This window comes from Mus caroli, chromosome 8 (genome assembly GCF_900094665.2).
Source record: "Mus caroli chromosome 8, CAROLI_EIJ_v1.1, whole genome shotgun sequence".
Taxonomy (NCBI): domain Eukaryota; kingdom Metazoa; phylum Chordata; class Mammalia; order Rodentia; family Muridae; genus Mus; species Mus caroli.
Genome location: NC_034577.1, coordinates 30,374,889 through 30,388,097, shown reverse-complemented (window position 1 = coordinate 30,388,097; position 13,209 = coordinate 30,374,889). Strand labels below are relative to the sequence as shown.

Below are 13,209 nucleotides of genomic sequence, written 5' to 3'. Positions count from 1 at the left end.
GTGTAGATCACAGGGCAATGGGGGTACCTGGGACCACATTACAGACAATAGCATCTCTCTCTCTCTCTCTCAGTGTGTGTGTGTGTGTGTGTGTGTGTGTGTGTGTGTGTGTGTCTGTGCTTCTTTACAACTAATGAAAGCTTTTCTTCATCAGCTGATTCTGGTCTCTGGGTTTGAGATTTTCCCTGCCACTGTCATGCTTAATATTTTCCCTGCCTTTTAATTCTTTAACTGTCAGAGAAAACAAAACCAATCCAAGACCTCTAGATGGTAAAAGAACTGTTTCAGATGTGGAATCTTTTTAAATTTAGGAATATTTGCATACTGTATCAGTCGGAGTTATCTAGAGGAACAGAACTTATGGAATGGACACACACATATGTATATATGTATCAAGTACACACACACACACACACACACTTTATTAACAGGCTGTGGCCCAACAATGCTGTCTACCAGAGGAAAGTCCAAGAATGGAGCAGTTGTTCTGTCCACAATGCTGGGTGCCTTAGCTGGTTTTCAGTCTAGGCTGGAATCCAGAGAAGTGAACGCTAACTCCAGTGAAGGAAAAGACTTGCCAGTAAGAGCTAGGGCAAGCAGGCAAAGAACAAACAAAAGTGTTCTTCTTCCATATCCTTTATAAAAACTGCCACCAGAAGGTGTTGACCCAGATTAAAGGTTTATCTTCCCATTTTAAAAGATCAAAATGAACAACGAGTCTTCCCATTTCAAATGATTTGACTAAGAAAAACTCCCTCCCAGGTGTACCCAGCTACTTGGGTTTTGGTTAGTTCCAGAAGTGGTCAAATTGAGAAACAAGAATAGCCATCACACATGCACATCATGAGCTATCTTAGGTATGGAGCTTGAGTCCTACAGAATTCATTTGTGCTGCATATGCATCTTACGCACACAGCCAGAAGGTAATACTATGTGGTACGTTGCACATCAACTCTGACTCTCGCCTGGGATCAGCCATGGAATTTTCCAGTTGCACTATCATTGCTGGCATTCTAGACGGATCAGGCTCTGGAGTGTTTCAGACCACAGGGCTTTACATGAAGGGCTCTCAACCTGTGCAACTTGCAGTGAGTTCTGACACGGTCAGCTGCTACTGCTGCTGCTCACTAAGATGCAACACAATTCACGAATCCTGGACTTGTTTGAGCAGCCCTTTATCTGTCAAGACCTAGTTTGAAGTGATGCCTGGCTACCCTATGAGAATCCTCTCCCATCCCATATCCTGACAAGAGATTTGTGCTAGGGACCTCATTCTGTTTGCCTCTTGCAACCAGCAGTGACTATATTAATGTCTTCTTATTAATGGCTCTCTAGAGGGACCTTGCACATGCATGAAGGATTTAGCACAAGGTAACTACTCAGTGGTCCTGTACATGATGGAGGGAAAGAAGAGAAAGAACGAGTGAGTAGCCTTGACAGGAGAGGAGATGGCTGGGATGGGAAGGATGTGGTAATGGACTCCCTTTAAAGCATACATAGTTAGCAACTGTGAGGTAGAACCCAGGGTCTCCTCTCCCAGAGATGAGGGACTTAACTGAGTTTTACCCTGCCTGCCCAGCTGGTCCAGCACAAGTTCTGTACCCAACCTCCACTGCTTTTCATCTACCCCTTCTTAATTATGCAAATAGATTCTCCCTAGTGAAGGAGAGATGTTGGGAACAGACACGACCCCAAAACATACCAAGTGTGTACAGAGCATGAAAGACCAGCCAAACCAGCTGACTCCCCGACCTGCCACATGATATCTTGAGGTACTGCCCTTTATGCTCAGACCTATCACAGTGGTGGCTTCTAGAGCCCCTCTGAATCCAGAACACTAAACCCATGCTCCAAGGGACATAACTATCCAACTCCAGTTTGGGGATGTACCAGCCTCATCCTGGCTGGATCCACGTAGGTAGTCCTTTCAGTAGGGACCATGGTACCTTTACAAATTAGTTGTTGTTTGGAATTCTTGGGAAATGGGATCAACAATATCCCTTCCCCTACTGGATATCAGATCCACAGATGCTCAAGTCGCCTGTGAAAAACAATGTCTTATTGACATATAACCTCTGTGATTCCACTACACACTTAAATCACCTCTGGATGCTTAAAACTCATAATTCATCATAAATCCCATGCTAATGTTATTATACTGTGCCGTTGAAGGGGCGATGGCAGGGGAAAGGCTGTATGTGTTCCATACAGATATAATCCTCCACCCCCTATATTTTTAATCTACAGTTGGATGAATCCAGAGATGCAAAGCCTATGAAATGGCACCGGATATGGCTCTGTATTTTTGGGAGTGACCATAGGCTGTATCTCCCTTCTCCCATTCGATCAGCCACCAGAGTCTCTTCTGTTTCAAAGTGCTCTACCCACCAGTGCTGACTCTGGGGCAGCAAAATTTCCCCTTTGGTCTTTTTGTTGAGAAAAAAGTTTGTTGACTCAACGGGGTCTTAAGGGAGGGAGTTCTGGGAATCGGTGTAAATGCAGATCTTCCTTTTTTTTTCCAACTCAGTGGATCAACAGGTGTAGGCTCCTTACCATATGTCAGGAGGCACATTAGCTTGCCATTTGTACACCCGAAGACTCCTCCTCTTGAAGACATCTGGTGGAGACAAGAGGCTTCCTCCCATTGGTTTCCAGGACACCTAGAGATGAGTGAAGTCATTCATGAAGTAGGAGATGGTTGCAGTTTGTTAAAAGAGAATGTGTCTAGTTGGACGGAACTTGAGTTGAGTTCCACCTTGGGCTCTAGCACACACGGCCCAGTGACTCATCTCTGCTTCTCTGTTGGGACCAGCATATCCTTCCTTCTTTGTTGCCCATGGAGTGCAGTTTTGCATGTATCTGTCTTGATTCTGACTCACAGACCTCGTCTTCAACCTTGACTGGAGGGAGTGATACCCAAAACATTCCATTGAGCTAAGTTCAGCATTCCCCAGAGCCTCACTCCACAGGGTACTAGTGCATGACCACTGTTGGCTTGTCGCCTCACCTTTCACAAGCTTATTCTAAAAAAAAGGCAGTTTTCCTGGGAACTGTGGAAGTGACACCTTCTCAGAGGCCTGAGCGTTTCCCCTTATTGGGGGACCAGATGGCTACAGAACAGTGAGCAAACTTAAGCAGGTGGAATCTCGATGCCAGAAAGGGAGCTCACTCAATCAGGGCTCTGGGGCTTCTGGGTCACTGTGGGGGAACCTCCATAGAACATAGGGTTCTATCTCTGGGGTGGGAGGAATTCTCTGGGAGTCTTTCAATTAGTGGAATCGCCTTCCCACCAGCACAAGGTGAGTGAGAACCCAGGGAAACCACAGAGAACAAGAGAACTGTAATGTGGGCATTTCTTTTATTACAGTCATGTATGTAGTGGAAAGGGGCTAATAAAACCTTGTGAGGAGTCCCAGGAAAGTTTGTTAGCTATGGGGAAAGGGGTAGGTACATATTTATCAGTTGTTTCCATAAATCTCCATACATAGTATCCCTCTAAGGAACAAGAAAAGGCTGGGTTGAGTCAAAGGCCACACTGAGTTCTGCTGATTCAGATGACAATCCAAATAAGATGACGAAAGTCTGGGTCATCATCTCGCCTCTGAGTCATCATAGAACCCAAGGATGCAGTGCTTGGCTTTCATCCCATCCTCCTCCGTCCAGATTTTGAACAGAGTTAATGGTATCTGTCTCCAACTATTTCCAAAGGACCTGGCCACAACAAGCACTTAAAGCAGCAGTGGCGGTGGTATGGTCAAAAAATCAAGGGTTTCTGCTCCACTCTAACAAGACTGGGAAAGACTAAGTGTGGGAAGAAATTTCCCCTCCAGCTGCTAGCCCCTGGGTTAGGATCTTGGTTCTGCCGCTCTGCATTGAGAGGTGGGCAGCCCCTGAAAGGAAATGAACCACTTCCGGAAGAGCTGGCCACCTGGACAGAGCCAAGGACTCGGGACTCAGCTGGGAAATCCCCCGGGGTGGGGGAATTCTCTGGGAGTCTTTCAATGGGTGGAAGCACCTTCCCACGGGCACAAGGTGAGAGAGAACCCAGGGAAACCAGAGAGAACAGGAGAATGGTAATGTGGGTAGAGAAAGGGAAAAGGAAGTTGCTGTCAGAGTTGGAAGCTTAGGGGCCACTCTTGCTAAAATGTTAGCTGACCATTCCCAAATAGCCTTGACTTCATGCAGGAAAAAAAAAAGCTAGACATAGTCATCCTCAAGAGATATTTCAGGTGAAGTGATAGTAAGAAAAAAAAGGGGGGGCAGGGAAACATTCTTCTTTACTGATCTCCGATATAAATGGTGACAATAGAGGCTCAGAGTGGCCCATCTAGTTCAATAACTCTCACTGTAAGTTAAGACTGAGAGAATCCATTTGCAGAGAGCTCATCCCTGTGCCCTTGGGACTCCACTGGGGCTAGCTGATGTATACCAAGTGTCATTACGTCCAGTTCCTTTCCAGGGTGGAGCACAACAGATGACAGAGGAGGAAACCTATAACTTCAACTTAAGCCTTCCATAAAAAGAGCTGTAGTCATTTAATTTAAGAGAAAAATAAATTTCTGAATAAATACGTTAATCTGAATTAACTTAGCATCAATGCGAAATCATGAAATTTTATACATTTTCTTAAAAACCTCATTTTTAAATATCTGGTTTTTTGTGATGAATGTTTTGCCTGTGTATTAGTCAGGATTCTCTAGAGTAATAGAACTGGTAGAATATATATATATATATATATATATATATATATATACCCACACACACACACACATATGTGAGAGAGAGGGGGTAGATTTATAAGAATGACGTGCAGGCTGTGGTCCAGCTAGTCTTATAATAGCTGCCTATGAAAGGAAGATCCGAGAATTCAGTAACTGTTCCATCTGTGAGGTTGGATGTCTCAGCTGCTCTTCAGTGTGTGCTAGAATCCCCACCCCCAAAAAAGTCAGTGCTAATGCCAGTGAAGGAATGGGCTTGTTACAAGGTGAGGGCAAGCAGGCTGAGAGCAAAAGCTTCCTTCTTCCATGTTCTATAGGCTTCCAGCCAAAGGCATGGCAGAGATTAGAGGTGGGTTCTCACATCTCCAAAGATCTGTATTCAAGGTGTGTTTTCCCACCTCAATGATTCAGACTAGAAGTAGATCTCCCCATTTCAAATTAAGCAAAAGTCCCTCACATGTGTGTCCCATGGTTGGGTTTTGGTTAATTCCAGATTTAGTCACCTTGACAACCAAGAATAGCCATCACAGCGTGCACATGTATATGTATGTGCACCACACGTGCGTCTGATACCTGAAGAGGTCAAAAGAAGATTTTATAGCCCCAGGAAATGGAGTTACAGACGGCTGAGAGCCACTATGTGCATGCTAAGAACCGAACTCAGATCCCATTTGCGGACAGTGGGTGTTCCTCTCCCGGGCCCCTGGGGTTGCATTCATGATAAAGTCCTTCAGCTTTTATGACAGGAGAGTGTCACTGCTAGGAAGACAGAAGCTGTACTTCTAAAAGAGTCTTAAGAGGGCTGTGAAACTGGAAAATATATAAGCAATTACTTTCCAATGTAACTTCCGGACTGATTTTTTTTTAAACAGAATGATTATGAAAGCCAGGCATATTCCCATGATTACAGTAATGGATCTGTGAGATAGAAAACTATCTTTTGATCCGGTTATAAGTAGTTGTAAGTAAGCCATGCTTAGGCAGAAACACTGATCAAAGTCTGGAAATTGGCCCTGGGTGCTTTTGACAACCCCTTCCTATCGTCATCCCAGTCTGAGGTTTTTGGCTCACTACCTCCCTGGCTTCCTCTTACCCTATTTGCCAAAGAGATTCATGGAAGAGCTGGGGGTCACAACAGAGGCCAATGATAATAAGAACAAAGAATTTGGAGGTGTGAAGACCAGTAAGACAAAACTTTGGTTAGGAAGGTAAATTAGTTTACCTGTTATTTGTGAAAAAAACAAAAACAAAAACAAAACAAAACAAAATGATTTGTGATATGGAACAGGAAAGTGAAAACACTTGTATCATTTCTATGATTGTCTCTTATATAGATCACCAGAAATTGGCCCCTTCTACCCACACACCCAATACAGATAAAGGTTTATAAAGTTAAAATAAAAAAACAAAACAAAATAAAACAACTTCAACATGCTACATGCAAGTATGCAGTATTTTATAAAGCCCTGTCTTAGCTAGGGTTTTATTGCTGTGAACAGACACCATGACCAAGGCAACTCTTATAAGGACAGCATTTAATTGGTGCTGGCTTACAGGTTCAGAGGCCCAGTCTGTTATTATTAAGGTGGGAACATGGCAGCATCCAGGCAGGTACAAGAGGAGCTGAGAGTTCTACATCTTCATCTGAAGGCTGCTAGCAGAATACTGGCTTCTAGGCAGCTAGAATGAGAGTTTTAAAGCCCGCACCCACAGTGACACACCTACTCCAACAGGTCCACACCTTCTAATTGTGCCACTCCCTGGGCCAAGCATATACAAACCGTCACAAGCCCTAAAAAGCTCAGTTAACACCCACTCTGGAAGCCTATTCTATCTACTCTTATGTGTTTACCAGGAGAAAAGAAGGCATACATCTAACTAAACTTTGGGTGTGTGTGAGTGCTCCCTGTGAGTGCTCCCGGCCATCTTACCTATTGAAACATTAAACTGGAAGCCACAGAGTTCATCAAAAGATGATGAGGACTGTAACTGTTGCTATCGATGATAGGTTACATACAATGTACTATTCCAAAAGAAAAAAAAAAGCTGCAAGAAAATATTTCAAATGCTTTCTCCATGCGGAAATAATGGCTGTTTAATGAGATACATTTCCTTAATGTCATTTGATCCCAGCACAATGTGCACATGTATCAGACAACTCACGGTGCCCTAGTAATAGGCACAATTTGTTTTTGTCTACCAGCTTAAAAAAGAAAACGTGAATGAACACTGGAAACTATGCTGCTTTCATACAATGGACTGTCACCCGATAGTTGAAAGGAAAAAGCTATGGACACACAGAATAATGCATGGAGGCATGCGTAGGGCCTGCACAGCTTCAAGCTAGACAGAGTCCAATAGTGAGAAGGGAAAATGGATCTTACCCAGAAGTGATCGACAACAATTCATTTTCTTCAATGGAGTCTCACTGGATATATAAGGCACATTTAAGGGCAGCCCCCACCCCATGCTCAGGAGTAGATGGCGAACACACAAACACAAAACTTGATTTTTTTGTTTTGTTGTTTGTTTGTTTGTTTCATATTGCTTTGTTAGGGCGCCTTTCATCTTAGTTGTCTTTTTCTTGCATATTATATCTTCTGATTCCGTGTTTTTATGGATTTTGTTTGTATGTGTGTGTCTCTTGTGTTCCGTCAGTGTTTTTCTTTCCTTCCATATTTCTGTCTGTCTGTCCTTATCCTGGTTTGTTTTCTAGAGAAAAACGAAGGGAGAGAGAGAGAGATGGGGGAGAGTCAGATGGTTCGGGAGATGGGGGAAGGAAAACCATAATCAGATTATATGGTAGGAATTTTCAATTAAAGATAATAATAAAAGAAAATATGTCACATAAATGTACATAGAAATCGTAATCATTTTGCCAAATCCAGATACCCATAAACTGTGGGATGGGCAAATGTATTTTGCACTAAGAATACTGAGGTCACGTGGTACCCCACTGAAAGTGTCTGAGGGGTGTCAAAAGGGATTTCGGGAAACTTGCCAAGATTATTACAGCTCTTAATAACTAAACAAAGCCACAGTCTTTATCAACCAAAATAGCCACAACTGCTAAGGCCTCAGAGAACATCAGACAGTCATCTCATTGTGATGCGTGACTGGCAAGACGATCTCCAGGCAAGACATGACGACCTCCAGGGTTGGCATGTTCTACAAACATGAATAGAAATACATTTCCTTAGGAGTCGTCTGGATGCACGAAGTGGTTAAACAGTTAAGATTTGGATATTTTACCTCACGAGTGGTGTCTGTTTGTTGTTACTGTTGTTTGTAGTTCAATTCCTAGAACCGACCTAAAAGCTTGATTGTAGAGGCAGGTATCCATTATCCCATTCCTCCTATAACAAGAAGGGAGGTGCAGACAAGAGAATTATCTAGAAGCGTGTGAACTACCAGCTAGTCGGGTAGTACCCTGCTCTGTGTCAGAAACAAGACCTTGCCTCAACAAAACGGGCAAGCAAGGGCTCTCCACAAATTGTCCTCTGATCTCCATGTGTGTACTCACCCTCTATCAAGATCTCAGAGTTTGCCAAGCACTGATGTTGCTAACTAGACTCCAGAGACGAGATTAAAGGCCTTCTCAGCCAGCAGGTTCTGCTCCGTTTTGGGGGTCTCCAGTTCTAGGTGCATGCGTGCGTGCCTATGCACGCATGCGCTGGGGAAGCCGGCCTTTGTTGTCTTTGCTTCCTCTGACCTTTCTGGGGGATGGCGGCTAGGAAGAGCCGGCAGCTGCAATCTTAGCCTGCTTAGGCCTGCGAGAGAGTCCACCTCAGGATGCAGAGAAAATTGTCATTCTCAGCCAAAACAAACACTTTCCCATCTGGGAAGGCCACCGAGTGACAAGTAGCTTTTGATGTAGACATCACTGCCGCAGAGAGCTATTTATTTGGAAGCAAGAGGAGGAGGAAGAAGAAGCATGAGTGCGGGGGAACTGAGCTATCATATCCGTACTTCTGGCAACAGGATCTTCAGGGCTCTGGGCTAAAGAGATTACTCTGGTCCCTTCAAAGTAGTTTCTGAAACCACTCTCTTCCTGTCATAGCTCTCACATGGCTTTATGGGGGCCCCTAGAATGGTTTGTTTGGGTTTAGCTCATTGTGACAGACAGACCTGAAGACCAGAAATGGGAACGAAAGCAGTTAGTCTGAACTCCGCTGCCGACTGCATTTTAAGGGCACGGGGAGTCCCAGGAAGCCAGAGAAAACCAAATTCCTTTTGTAAAAAAACGAACAGTGAGGGGCTCTGAAAGAAAGCACGAGTCACGGTTGAGAAATAAAAGTGTATCTTTTAATGCAAATCCAAATCTGTGGAAACTCATACATGGAATTTGTTTTCTGGAATTGGGAACAGTCATTTAAATGACAATATTTAAAGGTTTTGTCTCTGTCTGGCCCAGCATGTCTCTCAGCGTAAAGTTCTGCATTCTGAACTCACCTAGGTCTAGTGGCGGCACCAGGATGGTTATATCTAGGAGAGTTGGGACAGTCTGAGCATCGCCACGAGCATCCAGCATAGTAGTAACACTCAGATTTCTAGCGGAAAAAATCTCATGCTGTAGCGCGCTCTCTCTCTCTCTCTCTCTCTCTCTCTCTCTCTCTCTCTCTCTGTTCAGATAGCCTGTTTGGTAGTCAGCAAAATTGGGCATATCGTACATGCCTGGCAAAGAAACCACGTGCTCTCCCATCCTACTTGGAGTCGAACACAGAGAAGCCTGGGGGGGGGGGGGGGGGGGGGCGGGGCCGCAGAGCAGAGACGCCTCAGGAAGCTGACTGCGGCATTGAGGCAGTTTGAATTCAGGCTTGCTGCCAAAGGTGTAAGGAATATAGAAGCAGAGACTGATACAGGAGCTGGCAGGGCTGAGCTATCATCTCACGCAGCCCACAAGGCTATATAGGGTCTCAGAACAGGAAGAAGGTACTGTGGCAGAACAGGGGCTCGGGTGGAGGAGTCGGTCCAAGAGAGAACTTTCTTTCTTCAAGGTACCAGAGGGAAGGTCATCCGTGCAGTTAGTAGAATCAATCGAAAACCAAAACAAAACAAAACGAAAATGGTTCTAATAAAAGTAGCGTGTGAACTGGGCATGGTGCAGCACTTCTATGTGATGTTCTCAGTGCTTAGTGTTACAGGAAATGTTAAAAAATTTTTTTTAAATATAAAATATTAAAAATAAAATATAAAATATTAACAATAAAAATAGTAAAAATATTTAATATTTTCCATAACAGCTTAGGAGCTGAGTCAGGAGATCATGAGTTCAAGGCCAGCCTGGGCTGTATAACAGGACTTTCTCCTGTCAGAAAGAAGCTTTCCTGGGTATGCTGTCATCTCTCTGTTCATCTCAGTGCCGTTTGCTTCAGAAAGATAGGTGTTGGCACGACAAGCCTAACAAAATATAAAATCTCATCTGAGCTTAACGTTCAGTTGTTATTTTGAGACAGGGTCTTCTCTTCTAGTCTAGACTGGCTTTGAACTCATAGCAAGCCTCCTGCTTTAACTCCCTAAATGGTCACAGTGTCATCCTCACAGTGGAAGCTGCCCAAGATGAGAAAAACAAGGAGCAACTTTAGCATGAGGACAGGGGTCTATGGGTCCTCGGGGAGTGTACTGTCTTGTCAGAAACAACGATGATGCTGTGCTGTGGTAGAAAGGACACTAGATCTGATTATGGAAGACCTCAGCATTGGTTGAGCCCCACCACTTACCAGTCATAGGACTCTCTGGTGATTCAATTCCTCTGGGGCGCTTGTCCTGCTGCCCTGTAGGGATGCTGTCAGACCAAGGGGGGTTGAGGGACACAAAGCACACGAAGGCACTCTGTCCACTACAAACCTGGTATGGCTTGTGGGGAATCGTTTGTTTATCGGTTATCATCTGTAACCATTCGACTGTCAGAGCCGTCCTAACATATTTGTTCTGGGTTGAATCTGAATGCCCTCCTTGAGCATTTTTTAAAAATATTTCCCGTAACACTAAGCAATGAGTTCTTGATTTTTCAACCCTTTGAAGCCTGTGGGACTTAGAAGGGGCAACCTGGCTGGCAGAACTGAGTCACTAGTGGGCCTTTGAAGGCCACCTCTGATGCTGTTTCTGGGCCTGGTTGATCTGTAGCCATAAGAGGAGCTAGAGTTTCTGTGCCTTTGTTCCGTTCATGCCAGACGGAGGCTGTTATGAAACGGTGAGCCAAAGAAATCTGCCCCCACCTCCACCTAACTTGTTTCTATCATCATAATGAGAAAGGCGGCATTTACTTAATACCTACTGTATCCAAGGCAAGAGGCTAGGGAACTGGGAATGTTGTTTAGGACCTGACCGCACTGTCAAAGGGCTTACAATTTACTTAATGAAATGTTCTGTTTATGGAGAGACAAAAGGATATGTCTCCCAGATCAAGAATAATCTAGAAATGAGATGAATTCAGAGAGAGAAAGAGGTGTTAGCTGTCAGGAGCCAGGATGACTTGAACTGAATGCTGAAGGAAGGAAGGCCGAGACGTAATCACATATGTGGTAGGTGCATCGGTGCTTAGATGAGCAGAGAGTGGAAGGCAGGCACCCACCCAGACTCTAGGTTTGAAATTTCCCTTCTTTATCCATCTAACATTTGTAAACATTAATTTTTTAATTAAACTCCAAGTTTACCTGTACAGATTTCTCCACGAAGCAGAGAAACGCTGTAAGAAGGTGGAATAATATCTCCAATACCAAGACTCACTTAAGTCTTCTGGAGCAGAGAAGGCAGGTAAACAAAGAAATTATTATGATGCCATTCATAATTCTCCAGTATTTACATCACACACCAGAGTAAAACCTCTTCCTGCAACCATAGTAGGTCACCTGTACTAATGAATTCCTGTTTTGGTCCACAGACCGCAGGGGTACTCCAGTGACAGACAACGTGAATGTCAGACCATTTTCTGATCACGAAAGGGAGTGGTATCCACTTACAGACACACAGACACCACATAGAGCCAGGTCTTGTAGCATTCTTTCCCAGGGCTCCCGCATGCTCTTAACAGGACCACACTCGGAATATAAAGTGTCTCTCTGCCTCCTTTTTTGCCCCTTCAGAGAACTGTCCACAAAAGAGAAATTCCAGACCTCACAGGGCTGTCCCCTGGAATGTGATAATACCCCCCAGCAGAGCAATACCCCCTGCCCCCAGGCCTGTGCCCCAGTATAAAGCTCCTTTGTAGGGACACTACAAGCTGGGTGTTGCTTAGAAATGGTTCGCCTACCAAAAGGACACAAACGGCCTCCATCTCCTCTGAACAATGCTCTGGGGTTTTGTCATTCCAATGCTGTCCCCAGTGGGCTATTGCCTTTTCAGAATTGAGACAAAAGGGACTGTGGGGTGATAAGCCAGAGCCCAGCAGCTGGCCCAGGTCTTGGCTGCTATCAAATGTGTGATTCATAGCTGGGAGGAGCCTGCCAAGCCCAGCTGGCGGAGAAGGGCTCTGTGCCGGTGCCCTTTGCTGTGTGCACTCCGCCTCCTGTCCCTCTCCATCTCCAACTCCTGTCTCCGCAGGGAACCGCTCCACTGATTTTCACACCCAGCTAGCCAACTTCATTCTATCCGAATTCAGTCAGGTGCTTGAAACGGCCCATCCCATGACTCACAGGCAGCGTCAGTCAGAACTAACAGCACCAGGTTTTGTGTGTGTGTGTGTGTGTGTGTGTGTGTGTAAGAAGTCCAAGTTCCATAAATGATTTTGATGAGTGGAGTCCCTGTTGCTGTGTTCACCAAAGCTCTCTAAAATCACGGAAAAAAATTACCTCAGCGAAGTCACTGAAAAGTCAGAGCATGGGGGGAATCATACAGCCCCAGTCTTCCTTAGACACCAGCCTGAAAGTGAATGCTCAAGTATTTTCCCCTAAGAACTGGCTGTGGTCTTCATGTTGGGTTTGCTGCCAAGGATCAAAGCCAGATTTTTGAAGTGAAGGTTCAAATGCAAACACTAGCAGTGTTTGCTCCAGGCGCTAACACTGGGTTCGGGATGAATTTTTATCACTGGGCTTAGGAGCCTGCTGCCAACACCAATTGTGGTTTAGGGTAGACTGGAAGATTTCTGTATGGGAAGAAAACAATCTTTAATTTCCCGAGGGAAGAGTAGAATGGCTTGTCCTGAGACCTAACCCAAGAGGCAAGACCAGACGAGATCCTTAAAAGATTTGCTGAGCTGGGACTGTCCAAGCCTGCAAAGGTTGGGAGAGGTGCTGAGATTTATTCTAAGAGAATGGAGAGAGGGGTCTGTCCGGACTGTTTCTATTAAGGATCCTGGGACAGGAGGAGAGCCGAGTGCAATTATCTCTCCATGGCCCTGAGATCCCCTTGAGAATGCCCGGATCCTTGGATGCTCAAATGGTTTATATAAAACAGGATCCTATTTGCGTAAAGCCTATACAATCCCGTTTATGCCTTGTACAGCATTAGACTGCCCAGGATGCCGAATACAATGTTGTCGCACAGCCCGGTT

At 44.8% G+C, this 13,209-nt stretch overlaps 1 long non-coding RNA gene across 1 annotated transcript; it reads right to left on the bottom strand.

Moving 5' to 3' along the window:
• Positions 1-6,780: 6,780 nt before the first annotated feature.
• LOC110299588 lies at positions 6,781-11,773 on the bottom strand. The gene is made up of 4 exons (XR_002378485.1): positions 11,570-11,773; positions 11,375-11,456; positions 7,971-8,074; positions 6,781-7,886 (listed from the first exon to the last, which is right to left on the bottom strand). It is a non-coding gene; the product is annotated as an uncharacterized LOC110299588 (long non-coding RNA).
• Positions 11,774-13,209: the final 1,436 nt, after the last annotated feature.